Source organism: Monodon monoceros, unplaced genomic scaffold, assembly GCF_005190385.1.
Source record: "Monodon monoceros isolate NGI ecotype Baffin Bay Population unplaced genomic scaffold, NGI_Narwhal_1 Super_Scaffold_3, whole genome shotgun sequence".
In the NCBI taxonomy this organism is placed as follows: Eukaryota; Metazoa; Chordata; class Mammalia; order Artiodactyla; family Monodontidae; genus Monodon; species Monodon monoceros.
This window is the reverse complement of record NW_021703780.1, coordinates 27031020-27048103: the sequence shown is the minus strand read 5'-3', so window position 1 is coordinate 27048103 and position 17084 is coordinate 27031020. Positions and strand designations below refer to the sequence as shown.

General features: G+C 36.8%; 1 pseudogene; it reads left to right on the top strand.

Annotated features, from left to right (window-relative positions):
- Positions 1-16779, top strand: part of LOC114907542 — a 50068-nt pseudogene extending 33289 nt beyond the window's left edge.
- The last annotated feature ends 305 nt before the right edge of the window (positions 16780-17084 follow it).

Genomic DNA, 17084 nt, shown 5'->3' with positions numbered 1-17084 from the left:
CATACTAGCCTCATAACAGGTCTCCCTAATACCATTCTTGTCCAACTCAAATTCATCCTCCATAACTACTAAAGTCATCTTTTAAATACACTCTCACTCTCCTACTTGAACTTGTAAATAGATTCTCACAGATCCTGGATGGAATCTAAGTTCCTTGTCAGTGCCTTTGAGACCTTTCATGATCAGGCCCTACCTACCTCTTCACCCATCTTTGTCCCCTGTCACCCTCACCTGCTTCGCTCAGCCATGCTGGCCTTCTTTAGGTCCTCCAGTAGTCCAGAAGCTGGCCCTCTCAGATCCTCTGTGCAGAGCTGCACTTCACCTGCCTAATTCTTCATCAGCCTCCATGCTGTAGTCTAAACCCCCCTTTAGAAAGAGCATCTCCCCTGGCCCTCATTTCTAAATTAAGTTGCCCATTCTACTCTCCTAATGCTCTAACGTCATTTCCTTCATAGCAAGTGTTCAATACATAACTGTTTGTTTGTTTGTGTGCTTATCATTTAAGTCTTTCCCACTAGCTGCAAGTTCTCTAAGAATAGGGTCACTGTGTTGTCCACTATTGCAATTCTAGGATCTGGCACAAAGAAGTTTCTCAATAAATGTCTAATGAATTATCACCTGAGAGATGGATAGCAGCATTCGTTTAAAAAGATAAATTTAACAAGCGTATAAATAGACAATAAAATTTCCTCCCTGTTGGAGGGAGTCATTAAGACAATGTGACTGTGGTTGACCTGAGGGCTGGCCCCTGGCAGTTGGAGGCTTCTCACCACTCCCCTGACTTGGAATGTGTGTTTTGCTTGCCTTCCCCATGCTAGAAGCTGTCCCAAGGATGCAGTCTTGGGAGAGTAAGGTGTTATTGAGACCATCTGGACAGCATATGTGACTGAACCCAGGTAAGGCCTCTATACTGTATAAACTTTTAAGATGCTGGCAGGTGGGTTCAAAGATGTACTTGTTTTGCAGCCAGAGACAAGCCTGGTATGCAAGTTCCCTTCTTATTATTAAACCTGTCACCTACCAATCCAGAGCGGTCTCCCTCTTTCTTTGGTCTCCCCTCGCTGTCTGTGTATGGGGGCCAGCGTGAGAAAAAACACTACCCTGAAATTAGGGACACCAACACACATATCCAGCTCCTATAAAACCCAGCTGCAATCTGATCAGTGATCATTTAATGAATGAATAATCAATGACACACTTACAAGACGACCAAATATATGCATATATCAGGAGACTCTAATCTCTACGATCATCACAAAATTAATTAACCTCATAATATATGTTAACGTACTGGCAGTAAAATATGTTATGTGACAATACTGAGCATACATACTGTTTTTGTTACAGATTTTTAAAATATAAGTAAAAAATAAATTTCAAATCAACTTTTCATGGAGTCCCTTACAAGGATCCTACAGAATAAATGGTGAAATCCATGCTCAGATAACAGGATGTTTCTCTAGAGGAATAAACAGTGGTGATCAAAAAATTTCTTCACATAAATTACAGGCAGTATTCCTTAGAAGAAAAGAGTTGAAACATTGGTGAGTATAACAAAATCTTAGGTCATCATTTTGGATACGGATATTAAAACTGTTAAGCGGATAAAATAATTTTAAAAACTGAACTAATTAGAAAGCAATGGATCATTTAATTAAAAAAGAAAACTGTGTTTTTACTCAGAGAATTGTTTCCATTAGTAGAAAAAGAATCAACATTTTAGTGAACAAAATGATGATAATTTTGCTTTAATTCCACTATTTAGCCAATTTAAATCTCCTCTGATTAAAGATAATTCCAGCATTTTAAAGATCAAAGCTTCTCTGCTGGTTGATTAGTTTCTAGGTCCTAATTTCACATTCTTAGTCAAAACATACCTTCTTTAAAAAAAAATCTAAATTTGAAAAAATAAGAGTATTACCTCTCCCCAACAAAGAGAAGACAACAATTGTCTCTATATAAGATCACTTTTCCAGGAAATGATAAATGCTAGTCAAATTACACATTAATTATCCCACTCCATGCCCTGTGGCTGGAACTCCCTGTTTTCTTCACTTGCCAAGAACCCTTACATTAGACACTGAGCTGCAAAAATACCACTATTTCCATGAAAGACTCTCCCAACCCCAGAATATGTTATAAAACTCTCCCCTTCAAGCACCTCCCACTGTTTAAGGTATATAATCATAATTCAAGAGGGATTATTTCAGAATAGTTTTTCAAAATCCTTAATTCTACAAATGAGAAAACAGATTCCTTCCTTTAAATCACACAGTTATTTTTTTCTTATTCTTGACTAACATACAGAAACTGAGTTTCAAGGAGATAGAAAATGTGCGAGACCACTCCAGCCAGGTTTGTATCTGGCTCCAGTACGCCCACTTTATTTCACTCCATTACTAGATGCCTCCTGAAATATTACCTTCCCTTCTTTTCCCAGGTCCAAGGACCCAGTCTCTTCCAATTTTCCACATGGCATCTGCATACCTTCTTTAACTGATTCAGCTTCTTCTTCACTCTACGCTCTCCAACTCTTCCACAGAATTAGTAAAATATGTAGTTAACACCTAGACACACATCGTCTAACGAGCTCAGTGACGTCTGTTCACGGAGGGCAAAAATCCATGTTACTAACCTTGCACAGCATCCAGGACAAAGAGGTTGGTGCTTATCAAACACTTTTTGATGTGACTGACGATTCTAAGACCTCCTAGATTTAAGACTCAGCATTTGGTGCCTCCACAAATTCTGACATGTGAGGCGGATCACGGGCTCCAAACCAATTCTGCGACTCCGTGATACCAATTCAATTTCTTACAATGTGAATATTCTCAAGTTTCCTTCTTTTTTCTCTACAGTGAAAGTTTTAGGAAGTTTATATGAATTAATAAAAATCCTGGGCTCTATGAAGCCAATCTAGCTTTGAACATGCTTTTATTGATCTTTCTGGTAAATCTACTGTGAATGTTATGAGCCAAGCCCAGATCATCAACTTCAAACAGAATTGGAGGTACCTGTAGAGAGTAATGCTGGCAGACAGGATTTTACTAAAGCCAACAGAGCAGAGGTGAGGATAAAAAAAAAAAAAGATGCTTAATTAACCTTTTAGATGTGTTGTAGGTTGAGTGATTTAAGGCAGCTTATTAAATTCTCCCTGTTGCATCCTGGAGGGTATCTTTTTTTTCCTTTCTTTCTTTATTGTACAGATGTAATCAATTTGTTTCTAATATCCGAACACATTAGCATAGGGAAGATTTTTAATATGCTGGGGTTCTTTTTATATTCATTCTTATGAGTCAGTTATCTTGCTTGAAAATATTGAATAATTTTACTATAGCCAAGGCAATGGAAAAAATATTTTCTCAATTCTCACTCTTAGAAACAGAGAGCATTTCTCAACCACTAAAGGGAATATTTTCATTCCCTATTTTGCATATTGATGAAAGGAACAATAAAATGATTACCATACCTACCATCTCCAAAATTCCTACTCTCATTCCCTATGGAAGAGTTGTAATCATTCCTACATGTTTCCATATACCAAAAAAGTTCAACTCGTAAGTACTGGGAATCTGGAGACACAAGGCATTGGCATCACTGTCACACGGTCTTGATTCTTGGCTTTCACATGGCCTTATTTTTTGGCCTAGACCTAATTTTGAATTTGCACACTTCAGATAAGCCACAGAGTTACTTGTAAGTTCCATATGAAGAAAACTTTGCCAATTATGTTGGGTCACAACACCCCAGTGAAAATCTCAGCCCAGGGATATACATTTTCATGTATAGACCCTTGAATCCAGAGTGCCTGAATATGGAAGCCATCTCTATGGCAAACCATAGTGTATGATCTTGGGCAATTCACTTTATCTCCCTCTGTCTTAGGGAGTTTCCTCCTCTGAGGTAGTAATGGTAACAACTTCATAGGCTTTTTTTTTTAAGAAGAGCTGCAGCATGTCCTTGGGAGAAAAATTGTTTCTTGATAACTGTACAGCTGGCATTACCTGGGTCTGTTACCTCAACAAAATGAACAGCCAGGAAGATTTTTGCTTTCTCATTCTAAGCTAAGTCTTAATTGCTCAGTATAAAAGTAGACAGAATATCAGTACAATTTATATTTTTAAAAAGAAAATTTGCCCATCACCTAGATTCAAATATTATCAATTCATGGAAAGTCTTGTTTCATACACTTCCTCTCTCTCTCATATTATTATGGGGCATATCCCAGACAATATATCACTTCACCTGCAGTTATTTTAGCATGTATCTCCAAAAGATAAAAATGTTCCTCAAAAAAATTTTTTTTGAAAACAAGGGGGAGGTGGATGGGGGAAGGATGGACTGGGAGTTTGAGATTAGTAGATGCAAACTATTGTATAGAGAATGGATAAACAACAAGGTCCTACTGTATAGAACAGGGAACTATATTCAATATCCTGTGATAACCATAATGGAAAAGAATATAAAAAAGAATGTATATATATGTATAACTGAATCACTTTGCAGTACAGCAGAAATTAACACAACATTGTAAATCAACTATACTTCAATAAAAATTAAAATTAAAAAAAAGTTTTAAATGCTGCTCAAAAATAAAACCACATAACCACCAAAATATTATAATACCTAAAAACAATAATGCATTAATATTTTTAAAAACCCAGTTAATGCTCAAATGTCCCATCATGTTATAAAAGTTTCTTTTTTTAATTACTTCTTTGAATCGGCATCTAAATAAGATCCACATAAAACAATTGGATAATATGCCTCTTGAGTTTCCTTTAGTCTATAGTTTTCCTTCTCCATCTCATTTATATCCATCTGCTGAAAAAATGAGGTACTTGTTCTGGATTTTCCCAGAGTCTGGAGTTTTCTGATTGCATCCCCATGAAATTCTGGTTTTGTTTTCTTTTTCTTAAAAATTGTCCCCCTGACTTCTACATTTCTTGCAAATTTGTAGTTAAAACTCAAGGTTTGATTAGATTTAGGAAGGATATCTTTGGCAAGGATATTTCCTAGTAGATGATTCTTCTCTCTATTAAGGGTCTTGTGATATCTGGTTGTCTCTTTTTCTGATGTTAGTAACCACTAACATACCATGAATTCAACCACTAGATCCATGAATTCATTGACGTTACAAAATATGGATATTTTAATTTTATTATTCCTTCTTCATTTATTAGGTAACATACTTCTATAAAGAGAAATATCCCTTCATCTACCATTCACTTTCTCAGTATAGAATAGGCAAAATAAATGCTCAGTTCTATCCTTTATCAACTCTTAAAATACTACACCCTCTAATGATGACAAATTTTTCTGGTATATACAAACAACACATGGATTTAAACACAATTGATTTAAACACACTTAATGTGCTTAAATCTATTGACGTTATTATCCTTACTGATGCTCAAATTGTCCCATGTTTGGCCGGAGGAAGACTTTCAAGTTGTGTCCTCAGGACCAAAAACCTCTCTGGTATGACACGGTGGCTCCAATCCAGAGCTCTGAAACCATACTGCCTGGGTTCAGGCCTCACTGAAAACTCCTTCCCAGCCGGGAGACTGTGAAGGAGTTAGTCCTGGGCCTCTGCTTCCTACTTTGTATAATGATGAAAAAAATAGTGTCTGCCTCCCACGTAAGAATCAAGCCAGATCCCATACTCAGTGCTTAGGACAACCTCAGTAAATGCTAGTCCTTAATTACTATTAATAATATTGCATGGTAAGCCTATGGAATCCTAAAGTTAAAAACCTTAACGTATGGACTTTTCATATGTTTTAATATTATATGCCTTTAAAAAGAGCTAGATTTAAAGAAAACTTTTTCTCCTACTTAAGATTTTGAAACAGTTTAGCCTCTCTTTTTCTCTCTTCAAGGAAAACATTGCTTGTAAATCATTGGAAGGGCCATGGGGCTCAGTCACCCAGTTTCCTCCCCATGAGAAGATTCAACTTGGTTTGGCATTTGTAACATGAGCTAGCATTTGCCTCAAGAGATGTATCCTTTTCTAAAAGGGCACGTTGTTTGCCTGGGTGACTAGTCACATGTTGATGGTATTTTACCAGATATATATATATCCCATAGTAGAGATAATCATCTCTAAAGATGTGAAGAATAGAATCTACCATGGAAACAATGAAGACCTACATGAACCCACTGAGGGAAAAAGGATGTCCTCTCACAGACCACTCTTCTAGAGGTAAGGAAACTTCAAAAGCAACATGAAAATACAAGAGGAATAGAGTATTATTAAACAGAACATGGCAATACCAAAGGGTGATTTTATTCTTGGGGTCAGAACTACGTTATAGTTCATCTTAATTAAGATTCCTCATCTTAATTTATGTATTCTAGATCAGGAAGAAAGTGCATTGTTATCTCTTGCTTTGACCATGACATGACTGTTGCATAGCTTGTTTTTACTTAAAAATGGATGAATAGAGCAAGAAATTTAAAAATTTTAAATGGGTTTCTTGGAACTTAGTCTCAGAGGCCTCAAAGCAGTGCCTCTCAAGCTTGAAAGTGCATACAAATTACCAAGGGGATGTTGCTGAAATGTAGGTTCTTAGCCAGTCGGCCTGGTATAGGCCCCTCCTATGCTGCTCCAGGGACGACACTGAAAACCAAAACCTTAAAGAAGTGGTTTTCAAATGTAAAATAGCTAGCTAGTGGGAAGCAGCCGCATAGCACAGGGAGATCAGCTCAGTACTTTGTGACCACCTAGAGGGGTGGGATAAGGAGGATGGGAGGGAGACTGCAAGAGGGAGGGGATATGGGGATATATGTACACGTATAGCTGATTCACTTTGTTATACAGCAGAAACTAACACAACATTGTAAAGCAATTATACTCCAATAAAGATGTTAAAAAAGATTTTTTTTAATTAAAAAAAAAAAAACAGAAGTGGTTTTCTTTCCATTATGGGCAAATTATAGATAAACAAAACTAAGTCTGATCCTTGCTTTGCTTCTGCCGTGAATATGGCCCCAACCCGGGAGACTCAGACTATAGCCTGTTTTGTTTTGTTTTGCTTTGCTTTGTTTTGCTTTTTAAGAGGTAATTTTCTACTAGGAAATCATAGTCTAAAGAATAGGCACCAGGAAAAATCTTTACTCCCTGGCATAGGACTACAGCATCTTACTGCTTTTCCCAAATCAAGAGTGGAAGGATGAGAATCTGGAATTCAACCACAAATAGACACGGGGTCCAAATTTCCACTCCCCACACAGTGCAGAACTTGAAACCCTGAGCAGAGACACAGACATAAGTAAAACCAATTCAGAACTGGGTAATGATGCAGGGCTTGGTCAGGCAAAGGAACTTGAATAACCACATAAATGATCTTGTATAATCAGAACAGTCTAAAAGGCCCTTTAAAATAAGGGTGTTTAAACTGTTCAAAGAGCTACAGGAGAGAATAAAATCTCAAAGAGAGATAATTAAGAAAATAGACTGATATTTAAAAGAATCAAATAAAATCTCAAAAAATGAAAAAATATAGTAGAAATTTTTAAGTAGCATTTTTACGTAAAATTATTGTTTTTGTAAAGTAGCATTTTTGCTTTGTAAAATGAAAAATGTAGTAGAAAGTTTTTAAGTTGCATCTTTTTTTTTTGTTTAGAGTAGCTTTACAGGTTGATGGCAATGATCTGGGAGAGTGAAAGACACCATTATGTAGGAGAAAAGAAAAGCTGAGCTTGCTGGATCCTTGACTAGATAAAAGCAGGGGTGGGGGGGAAGCAGCTACTAGATGGAAACCCCTTTATTTTCTACCTTGGAATCTGCAAACCACACTGCATCCACACCCACTTCGTCATTCTTCTCTCCAGTGCTTACCGGGTACAGGAGATACAGAGTAAGCATCTCTTGCAAAAGCTGCTGCAGACCAGTCATTTCTCACCAGCGATGCTACAACAGACTCCAACAGATCATCTCTCATCCATGGTGAAATGGAATCTATCACTATGGGACTGTAGAGAATTAGAGAAGGATGTTATAACTTAAATTTACAGCAATGGGAAGCCATTCAAGGGTTGTAAGCAGGGCAGTAACATGCTCACTGTTGCATTTTAAAGATCCCTCTACCTGTAAGATCAAGGAGACACCAAGTACACCAAGGACACCTTATTTAATATGCTGTGTCCACAATCTTTACAGTCTAGCAGTCTTGTTCTAGGGATAAAGATCATTACATGTAAAAGCAATGGAAGAAACCACAATGGAAAAGATCCTCAGATATGATTACCTAACAATTTAAAACTTCCATATGTCAAAAGACACCATAAATAAATGAAAGGCAAATGACATTCTAGAAAACTTTCTATCACAAATATAAGTAATCTTTTCCTAAATGTGTGAAGAGTTGTTCTAAAATCACCCTCACTGAAAAAAGTAGAGAAAAAATGTGAAGTAACAGCTCACAGATAAAAATAAATCAATCGGTAAATACATGTGAAAAATGGAAGCTCAATCAATGACCAAAGAAACAAACATAGACAAATTACTGGTTGTCAAGTTGACAAATTCTTACTGAAATCACAGCGCTTGATGCTGGTGGTGATAGAGCAACACAGAGCTGGCCACACACTGTTGGACCCTCTCATAAAAAAAACATGCTAATAGCTTTCCTGAAAGTCTCTCCGGCAATATCAAAGTTCTTAAATGTCAATACTTTTAGCACAGTAATTCTGCTTTTACATAAAATACCTGACAAAATGACCTGAGATGAGTGCAAAGATTTATTCTGGGTGAAGGTATTTGTTATAGCATTAGTTACAATAAAGATTTAGAAACAAACTAAATGTAAACAATGAAGAAGTTTTTTATTCCATATAATAAAATAGTATATAATCCATTAAATCATGTTTCTAAAGAACATTTAGTAACATTGGAAAGTATTCACTGTATAATATTATATTCAAAAAACAAAGTATAGGGCTTCCCTGGTGGCGCAGTGGTTGAGAGTCCGCCTGCTGATGCAGGGGACACGGGTTTGTGCCCCGGTACGGGAAGATCCCACATGCCGCGGAGCGGCCGTGCCCGTGAGCCATGGCCGCTGGGCCTGCGCGTCTGGAGCCTGCGCTCCGCAACGGGAGAGGCCACAGCAGTGAGAGGCCCGCGTACTGCAAAAAAAAAAAAAAAAGTATAAAATAAGAATTCAACTTGGGAGGTGAAAGTGTATACTTACCTAGAAAAGGGATCCCAGAAATCCCTATCCAGAGTTTTTGGAGCTGTACAGGACTGCATGGCTGCAGTCCATAGTGTCCATTCGGAAAAACCACATTAGCCATGGCCCACAGCTAGAGGATCCCATGGGCTTCGTGAACACATATATGGGCTTCATCAACACTTTCTGAGCTGGAACAAGTAGTATCCCTGTGTTACCTCCCCTATTCCCTTATCTGTTGTGTATTCTACTTAAGAAGAAATGCCCAAAAGAGGTCCTGGCCACCAAACACTGTTCTCTCCCAATGTACACTTTACTTACATTGTTGAACAGTATATACAGTAAAAAAGATAGCAGAAGCTCCGACTAAGGGTTGACCTAATGGTCCACCTCTCGTTCCTTTGACAGCTGATCAAGTGCATGGACTTGCCTTTGTCCTTGTGTTGCAGGAAATTCTGAAGCACACTACTGCCCACTGATGTAGACAGACATTCTTTTGCATAAAAGACTTTTTAATTTAACACTTCTTTGGACTTTTCTGAAATATTTAGAAATGCTAATAGCTGGCCAACCCCAGCTGGAATCATACAGTGAAGAATGAGGTGATGATCTTCCTTACCTCTCCTTGAACAGCTGGATGAGCACATGCTTTTTTAAGTTCTCTAAGTAAACCAGCTCTAGTGAAAGTGAGTCTTCCTTGTCCTAACTTTGGATATAGTTTCACCAGCTGCTTCTAACTATAGACATTTTGTTAAAATAGATTTGGGGTTAAACAATGCAGTCTTCTAAGGATGCTTTCAGACTATGGTTCACCTACATATGTTATCTATAGCTCTTACAAGTATACTGAACCAGCAGACATTTACACTGGCAGAGTAGTGAACTAAACGTGTTTGATTTCTGAATAAATTGAACAAAATCCAAACTATTTACAGAACTTCCTAAAATCACAGGACATAAAGGATCACTAGCATCTATGCCAGAGATTTACTAGTAGCTGGAAAGAACAATTCTAACAGCAAATAACAGCCTGACTCTTCATACCTTAGAAGCATGTTCCTACAGGGGAGAGGATGGGATGGGTGTATCTCCAAGGTACCATGCTGAATGCACACGGACTCCCTTTATAAATGACTGCTTCACTTCTCATGGATTGTCCCAGAGAGGGGACATGTAGCCCAGCGATTCCTGTACTTTGCAGACAGGAAAGTTCTCGAAACTTTTAAGAAAAAATTCTGAAAGACCTATGTATGAGTCAGTGGTACTGAATACCTTTGTTTAAGCCACAGTTTCATGGTATTAGTCAAAACAGGATGTTATTAAGTGGTTACTTTAAATTTCATTATTGAATTAAACATTTTTATTATTCTTATTAAGTGGCTATTTTACCTTCATTTTTTATTAACAACTTTAACAACTTTGAAACTGGAATAAGTGTTTATTTTCTGTCAATAAAAATGAAGTTTGACAAAAGAATAAAGTAAATGTGACATATATTAGCTACATCTCTGGGTGATATATTGTCTTCTTCTTTTTTGTAATTTAAAATTTTCTATAATACACATAAATATACCATAAAAATCAAGAAAAAATTTATTATTAACAGAAAGAGAAGATAATTCTCATTTTACCTCTCTACAGGCTTACTTCCGCCTTTAAGCCTCACCCAGGGATTAAATGTAACTCCATCATCTCTTCAATGCCTAGTACATGTTGCAATCTAATTAAATTTTAGCTCATTTAAAAGACAAAAATAAAAACTCCTATCTTACATGATCTCTTTTCTTTGCTATGCACCAAGTAACTAGCCTTCTATTGCTTTGCATACACCTATGATAGGTAAACACAAACAAATACACTTCAAATATTCTATGACATGAAATCATTACAACAAAAATCTGATTTAAGTATAATTTGAAAGCCCACTATAAGGTACCAAAGATACAAAATGTTGATCTTTCCTTTTTCTGTATTTCTCAGTAAAACCTTGTCAAAACCTCTGCTTTATTCTACAGCATTAAACCATGATCCTTGGTGGTGTGTGAGTGTGTGTGTATGTGTTTTGATCACATAGTTCATCCTCATAAATCCATCAGTGGCTTACAATTTTAAAAACCTCCTCAGTGGATAGAGGGCACAATTACTGTTTTATGATATGAGAGAAAAGTCCTTAGAGGACTATGTTCATAAGAAAATATTTTTGGCAAAATCCTAACACAGGACACTTCATTTTAAACCAAGTTGTATCTTAAGCATCTTTTAAACAATATTTAAAATAATATTTTAAATAAAACAAAGCTGTTTCTACCTTTAGCAGGTTAGTTAATGCCTTTGTACTTTGTTATGGTTTTTTTTCAGCAAGAAAATGGAATAATAAAATGAGCCTATCTACTATTCAGATATCTGTGACAACAAATTAGGACAATAAAAAATAGATACAAAATCTCTTTGAAAAAGTAGTATTTGTTATTATTATCATTGATAGAACTGGAAGGAAACGTAAAGATTTTTCCAGGCCCCAATTTTAGATGAGAAAACTGAGATACGAAAAGGTGTAGGGATTTGCATAATTTCAGATGACTCCCAGGCAATTCTTGACCTCATTCAGAAAGAGCTAACAGAAATCAAGTTTCTAAAATAAAGTCATTTGTGAAATGTACTAAGGAGATGTACTACTGACCTTTGGCAAAGTGATACAGAATGTGGCCTCAGACTTGATATCGAATATTAAAATGTGTGATAATGCCTTCATAGTTCTAAGGGAAAGTTCTTGTTTTTGCTAGAATTCTACAGCAGACAATTGATCAATCAAATGTGAGAAATCAATACAGATCCTTTTAGGTATCCGAGGACCCAAAAAAATGTACTTTCCGTTCAACATTTCTTAAGAAGGCATACTGCAGAGAAATGAGTATATGACTTTAAAAATATAATGATATTTTGAAATTAATAATATATATAATATATAGAATGAAAAAGTAGGCACACAGAAACTCCAGGGGAAAAAAGTGTCAATGAAAAAGAAAATATAGTGGAACTTCCCTGGTGGTCCGGTGGTTAAGACTCGGTGCTTCCACTGCAGGGGGCACTGGTTAATCCCTGGTTGGGGAACTAAGATCCCACATGCTATATGGCCAGCCAAAAAAAAGAAAAAATTCACGGCATACTGTCTGTTTTTGTAATGATCTGTAAGAAATAGATGAGAGTAGGGACTTCCCTGGTGGCGCAGTGAAGAATCTGCTTGCCAATGCAGGGGACATGGGTTCGAGTCCTTGTCTGGGAAGATCCCACATGCCATGGAGCAACTAAGCCCGTGCACCACAACTACTGAGCCTGCTCTCTAGAATCCACGAGCCACAACTACTGAAGCCCGAGCACCTAGAGCCCATGCTCCTCAACAAGAGAAGCCACCACAATGAGAAGCCTGCACACCGCAACGAAGGGTAGCCCCCTCTCACCGCACCTAGAGAAAGCCCGTGCACAGCAATGAAGACCCAATGCAGCCAAAAATAAATAAATTAAAAAAAAAAAAAAGAAATAGATGAGAGTAAACATTGTTGGGTTGTCAGATGAGACTCTCAAGGAACAGACATCTTAACTTACCTAGTATCAATTTTTAGTATTAATTCTAAGAATATTGATAACTATGAAACACAGAGCTACACGAAGAAGTCTGGGACCACCAAAAAATCGGCCTGGTTCCTTCCCTGCAACATTAGGAAATATCCTGGCTTGGATTTAACATATGGGATCTCAAAGTAATGCGTCACCTACTCAAAGGGAGCCCTTTCCATCATAAAATGTCTCTCTTTTCATACTCTAACTGTGACATAGCTGACACTGAATTTTCCAACAGGCCTTGGTTCATAAATCTATAAATTCCAAGTTTTCCATCAAAATGCTTTACTTCTTCCTTCCTTCCCTCAATTCCCTCCCCCACCACAGTGTCCCCAGGGTAGGAAGGATAGCATACAAACCAGTGCTAATCTATTTCCTCTGAACTACCCACAATAATATAAACAATATTTGTTAATTTTTCAGTGGTTAGAAACATCCTCTAACAAATTATAAAATAATTATGGTTAATGAATACAATGTAATGTTATCAAGTTTGACTTAGAAAAATAAAGAAGACAAAAGTTTGGGTTAGAATGGAAGATGAAAGCTGAAAGAAATGTTAGAAGTGCTAATATCTTCACCTTCAAAGTAGAGAATCAAGGAATACTGTCTATAATTGACCAAATAAGAAATGAATATGTAAACATATTACTTAAAATTATAGAGACACTGAGTAGAGGAACTAAAATTTTAATATAATTCTATTGAGAGGTATGCCATTACTAGTAAGTGAGATAAAACTCAACAGACCATGTCTAAAATTAATAACATAAGCACATAGACATGATAGTGTTTTGGATAGGAATTATAGTTAGAAGACACAGTTACAGGAATTTTAATAGGTGTCCCCTTTTCTGAATGGCACCGTGGAGCAAGAGACTTACAATTTTCCCTATAAGTCCATCTGTCTTCTATGATCTTTTTTAACCATGTGTAAGAATTATTTTTGTACTACTTTGATAGCTTTTAAAATTGCTAAAATAAAGACAAAAGTGTCCCAATCTGGTATCTTCGGGGTCCACATTGGCACCAGAGCATTAAAAATGAGGCACAATTAAGACCAATTCTAAAACCACAGATGTAATCAGGAAGATTTCCCCAAAGGGAAGGTGAACATCAGGGTTAAAAGCTAAGGCTTTAGAGCCCCACTATCCTTTCCAACCCTGTGACTCCTCCTGGATCAGAGACGACTATTGTCCCCCAATACTCATTCTCCATCCCTTTAAAAAGAGCGCTCTTGAGTTTTACAAAGGCACGTGCCGCTCAGCTACAGGGTACATTTCCCAGCACCCACTGCAATTAGATGTGGCCATGTGATTTACTTCTGTCTGGGAGATAGGAAGAGAATTGATGTTTATCACTTCCAGGTTGTGCCCTTAAAAAGAATGAACTTCCTCTGTCCTCTCTATCTACCTTTGCAAGAATTGGATCCTGGGATAGAAGACATATTGTGAAATTGACAAAGACTTTGCCGGGCTTAGACTACCTAACTGTTCTGTTATGTGAGAAAGAAATAATGCTTCTAAATTGTTTAAGCCACTGTATTTGTGTATCTCCCTTATAGTAACTTAGACTATACCCTAAATAATGCCTCTCAGCTTCACTTCTGGCCTCATATTTCATTCAGTTTGTATAGGTTTTTCTTTTCTAAATTACTTGAATGACTCTGTCTAGTGTCAAGTTCTTCTTGTCTATTGACAACCACATATAATTCTATCAGAGTCCACAGATTTACTTGTAGTTTCAAATACGTGTATTGTTATGTAGGTTTCCAGTTCAATTTTGGTCAAGTGCGTTCCCTGGCTTCCCTACTCATGTAAAAGCATCATGCCTTTGAAAAATCACATTTTACATCACATTGAATGTACTTTAATCCTGGCTTTAAAAAGTTGCAAATTTTAAAACTTTTTCAAACTGAACTGCATTGCCCACCTGTGTAATCTATCAAGTGTCCTTTGTCCTTACCAGGTTTTCATTCTTCTTCCATTCCAATAAGCTGGAAAACAAATACTGGCTGAATTAATTTCCTAATAAAGCACATAGTCCTCAATTTATCTTTTCCATTAAGTGTCTAACATGCCATTTCCCCTTGATCTTTCATATTATGAGATTCTGGCTTTTCTGACTACAAGTATTTATACCAGGGGTGAACTACCACACTTGATGTAATATTTATTCTTATTCAAATTTGACTGATATGGTCTTCTAACCTATTTTAGGTACTGCAATTGTTGGTTGCAGAATTTCCAGCTATCATCTGAGTTTTCCTTCATGGTTTATCTAGTTTTATTATTAATAGATTCAATAAAACCAGAGGATTTTCAAATCTTGAGTCTTCTCTTAAATGTACAGATCTAACCTCCTTTGTAAGTCTTGCAGCATTTGCCAGTTATCAGTTAAGATACTTTTGACTGAAAGGGATAGCATATCTAAGTGAACACGACTCAGGCATTAGGTACTTATTACCATTTCACATGACAAAAATGCTGAGGTAGACAGTTCAGGGTCGATTTCGTGGCTCCATTATGTCATCAAATACCCAGGATCCTCCTGTCCTTCTGCTCTGCCATCCTCAAGAAGTTGGTGATGTCTCCTCATGGTTCCAGAATGGTTGCAGCAACTCCAAATATTACATCTTCACACAATGCATTTGCAAAGTCATTAAGGGAAGACAGGGTCTACCATTCATACATCCTACTTTTCTCCTTTATTAAGGAGTAGTATTCTACCAGAAGCTCCCAGCATAATTCCCTTCATGTGTCATTGACCAGTTCTAGGTCACATGGTCTTCCTTAGCTGGAAGGAAATCAGGATAGTAAATATCTGGTATTTTCATCTTCTCTCCTAGTAGTTGTGTTTGGCCAATGGGAAAAGACAGAGAAGAAGGGCTTTGGGGCATGTAACCATCAGTGTCAGCTATAGCAAAGGAATAAATAATGCAAGATGGAGATTCAGGAGGGTTCCAAAGATCAGGTGCTTTTTTACAAGTTTCTCTCCAACTTGTCTCAGGACCTTAGCTATATAAATTAGAAAAATGGATTTTCTCCTCACTAATAAAATTGTAAAACAGAACATATATCTTCATTATATTATTTTATTAACTAAAGAAAATTCATAACGTAACTTGAATGATGACTTCCATTTTTGATAATACTTTATTATAAATTCCACATGGGCGAAGACAATGATTAAGTATGTGGGAGATGTTAAAGATAGGACTATACTATCCTTCATTTTTTTGCTGTGTTCCATAACTTCTCTGGTACTCGAAATTCTTTTAAAATAATAATTCTATTAAAATACAACCATTACATGTGATTTCTAGAATCTCACGTGCCTTTGTTAAAGAAATTAATCTATGTATCACCAATTCCATTCAAATCCCAAGGGATAAATTACAATTTACATAAGCATAGCCCTTTTCGTCCCTCCTGTCACATACTAAGTGAACTTAGAATGTCAGAGCAAGTAGTGCATGGCTTTTTCAGCCATTCGTATACTGAATCCAAGAAGAAAACAGTTAAATGTTAGTCAGTACCTGTGCGAATGCCAAACTAGGACAGTGACTAATTATAAAAGTTCTGTTCCTTTTCCATGCAATTGTACTTACTTTGTAGTTAGAAAGGGATATAAAATAAAGGGGAAAGTGACATAAAAAGAATTATCAAAAGAAGCTCAAGCTTATAAACTTATGTCCATCACCTGGAACTTAATGCTAGGGTAAAGCTTTTATCAGACACACGTATCACCCGATTATGGAATGAGGGTAAAGTTTAAGGACAGAGACTGAAGGGAGTATAAGCTTTTCCCCAATTGCAGTCATAGGAGCTTCTTGAGACCAACACGTCCACAAGAAAACAGCACCAGCAAGCCATCATCCCAACAGCAGCTGGTAAGCAGGAGGCTTGAATTCCGGGTAGACCACAAAAAGCTACGGATCCTTGTGGAAAATGCCGAGAAGCATTCTAATTCAACTCATCGAGCTTAAATTTTAAGCATTTTTTTTCCCTCTGAGCAACAGGAACAGATGAACTCTCAAGAAGTAAAGATCTCATTTTCATGGAAATCATCTTCCAAGAACAAGAGAGAAAAAAAATAAAGAAAATGGATGAGGTCGACTTGGGATTGCTGTACAAAACAGGTGTCAATTTTCTGTGAGGACTTTATTCCTCGAGGTCTATTTTAATGACTTTCTAACAGTTGACACAGTTTATTTTCCCTTTAGAGTAAACGGGATTCTGGTAACCAGGTACAATATAATCAGCTCAGATAAACAAAGTTTAGCTACAAAAC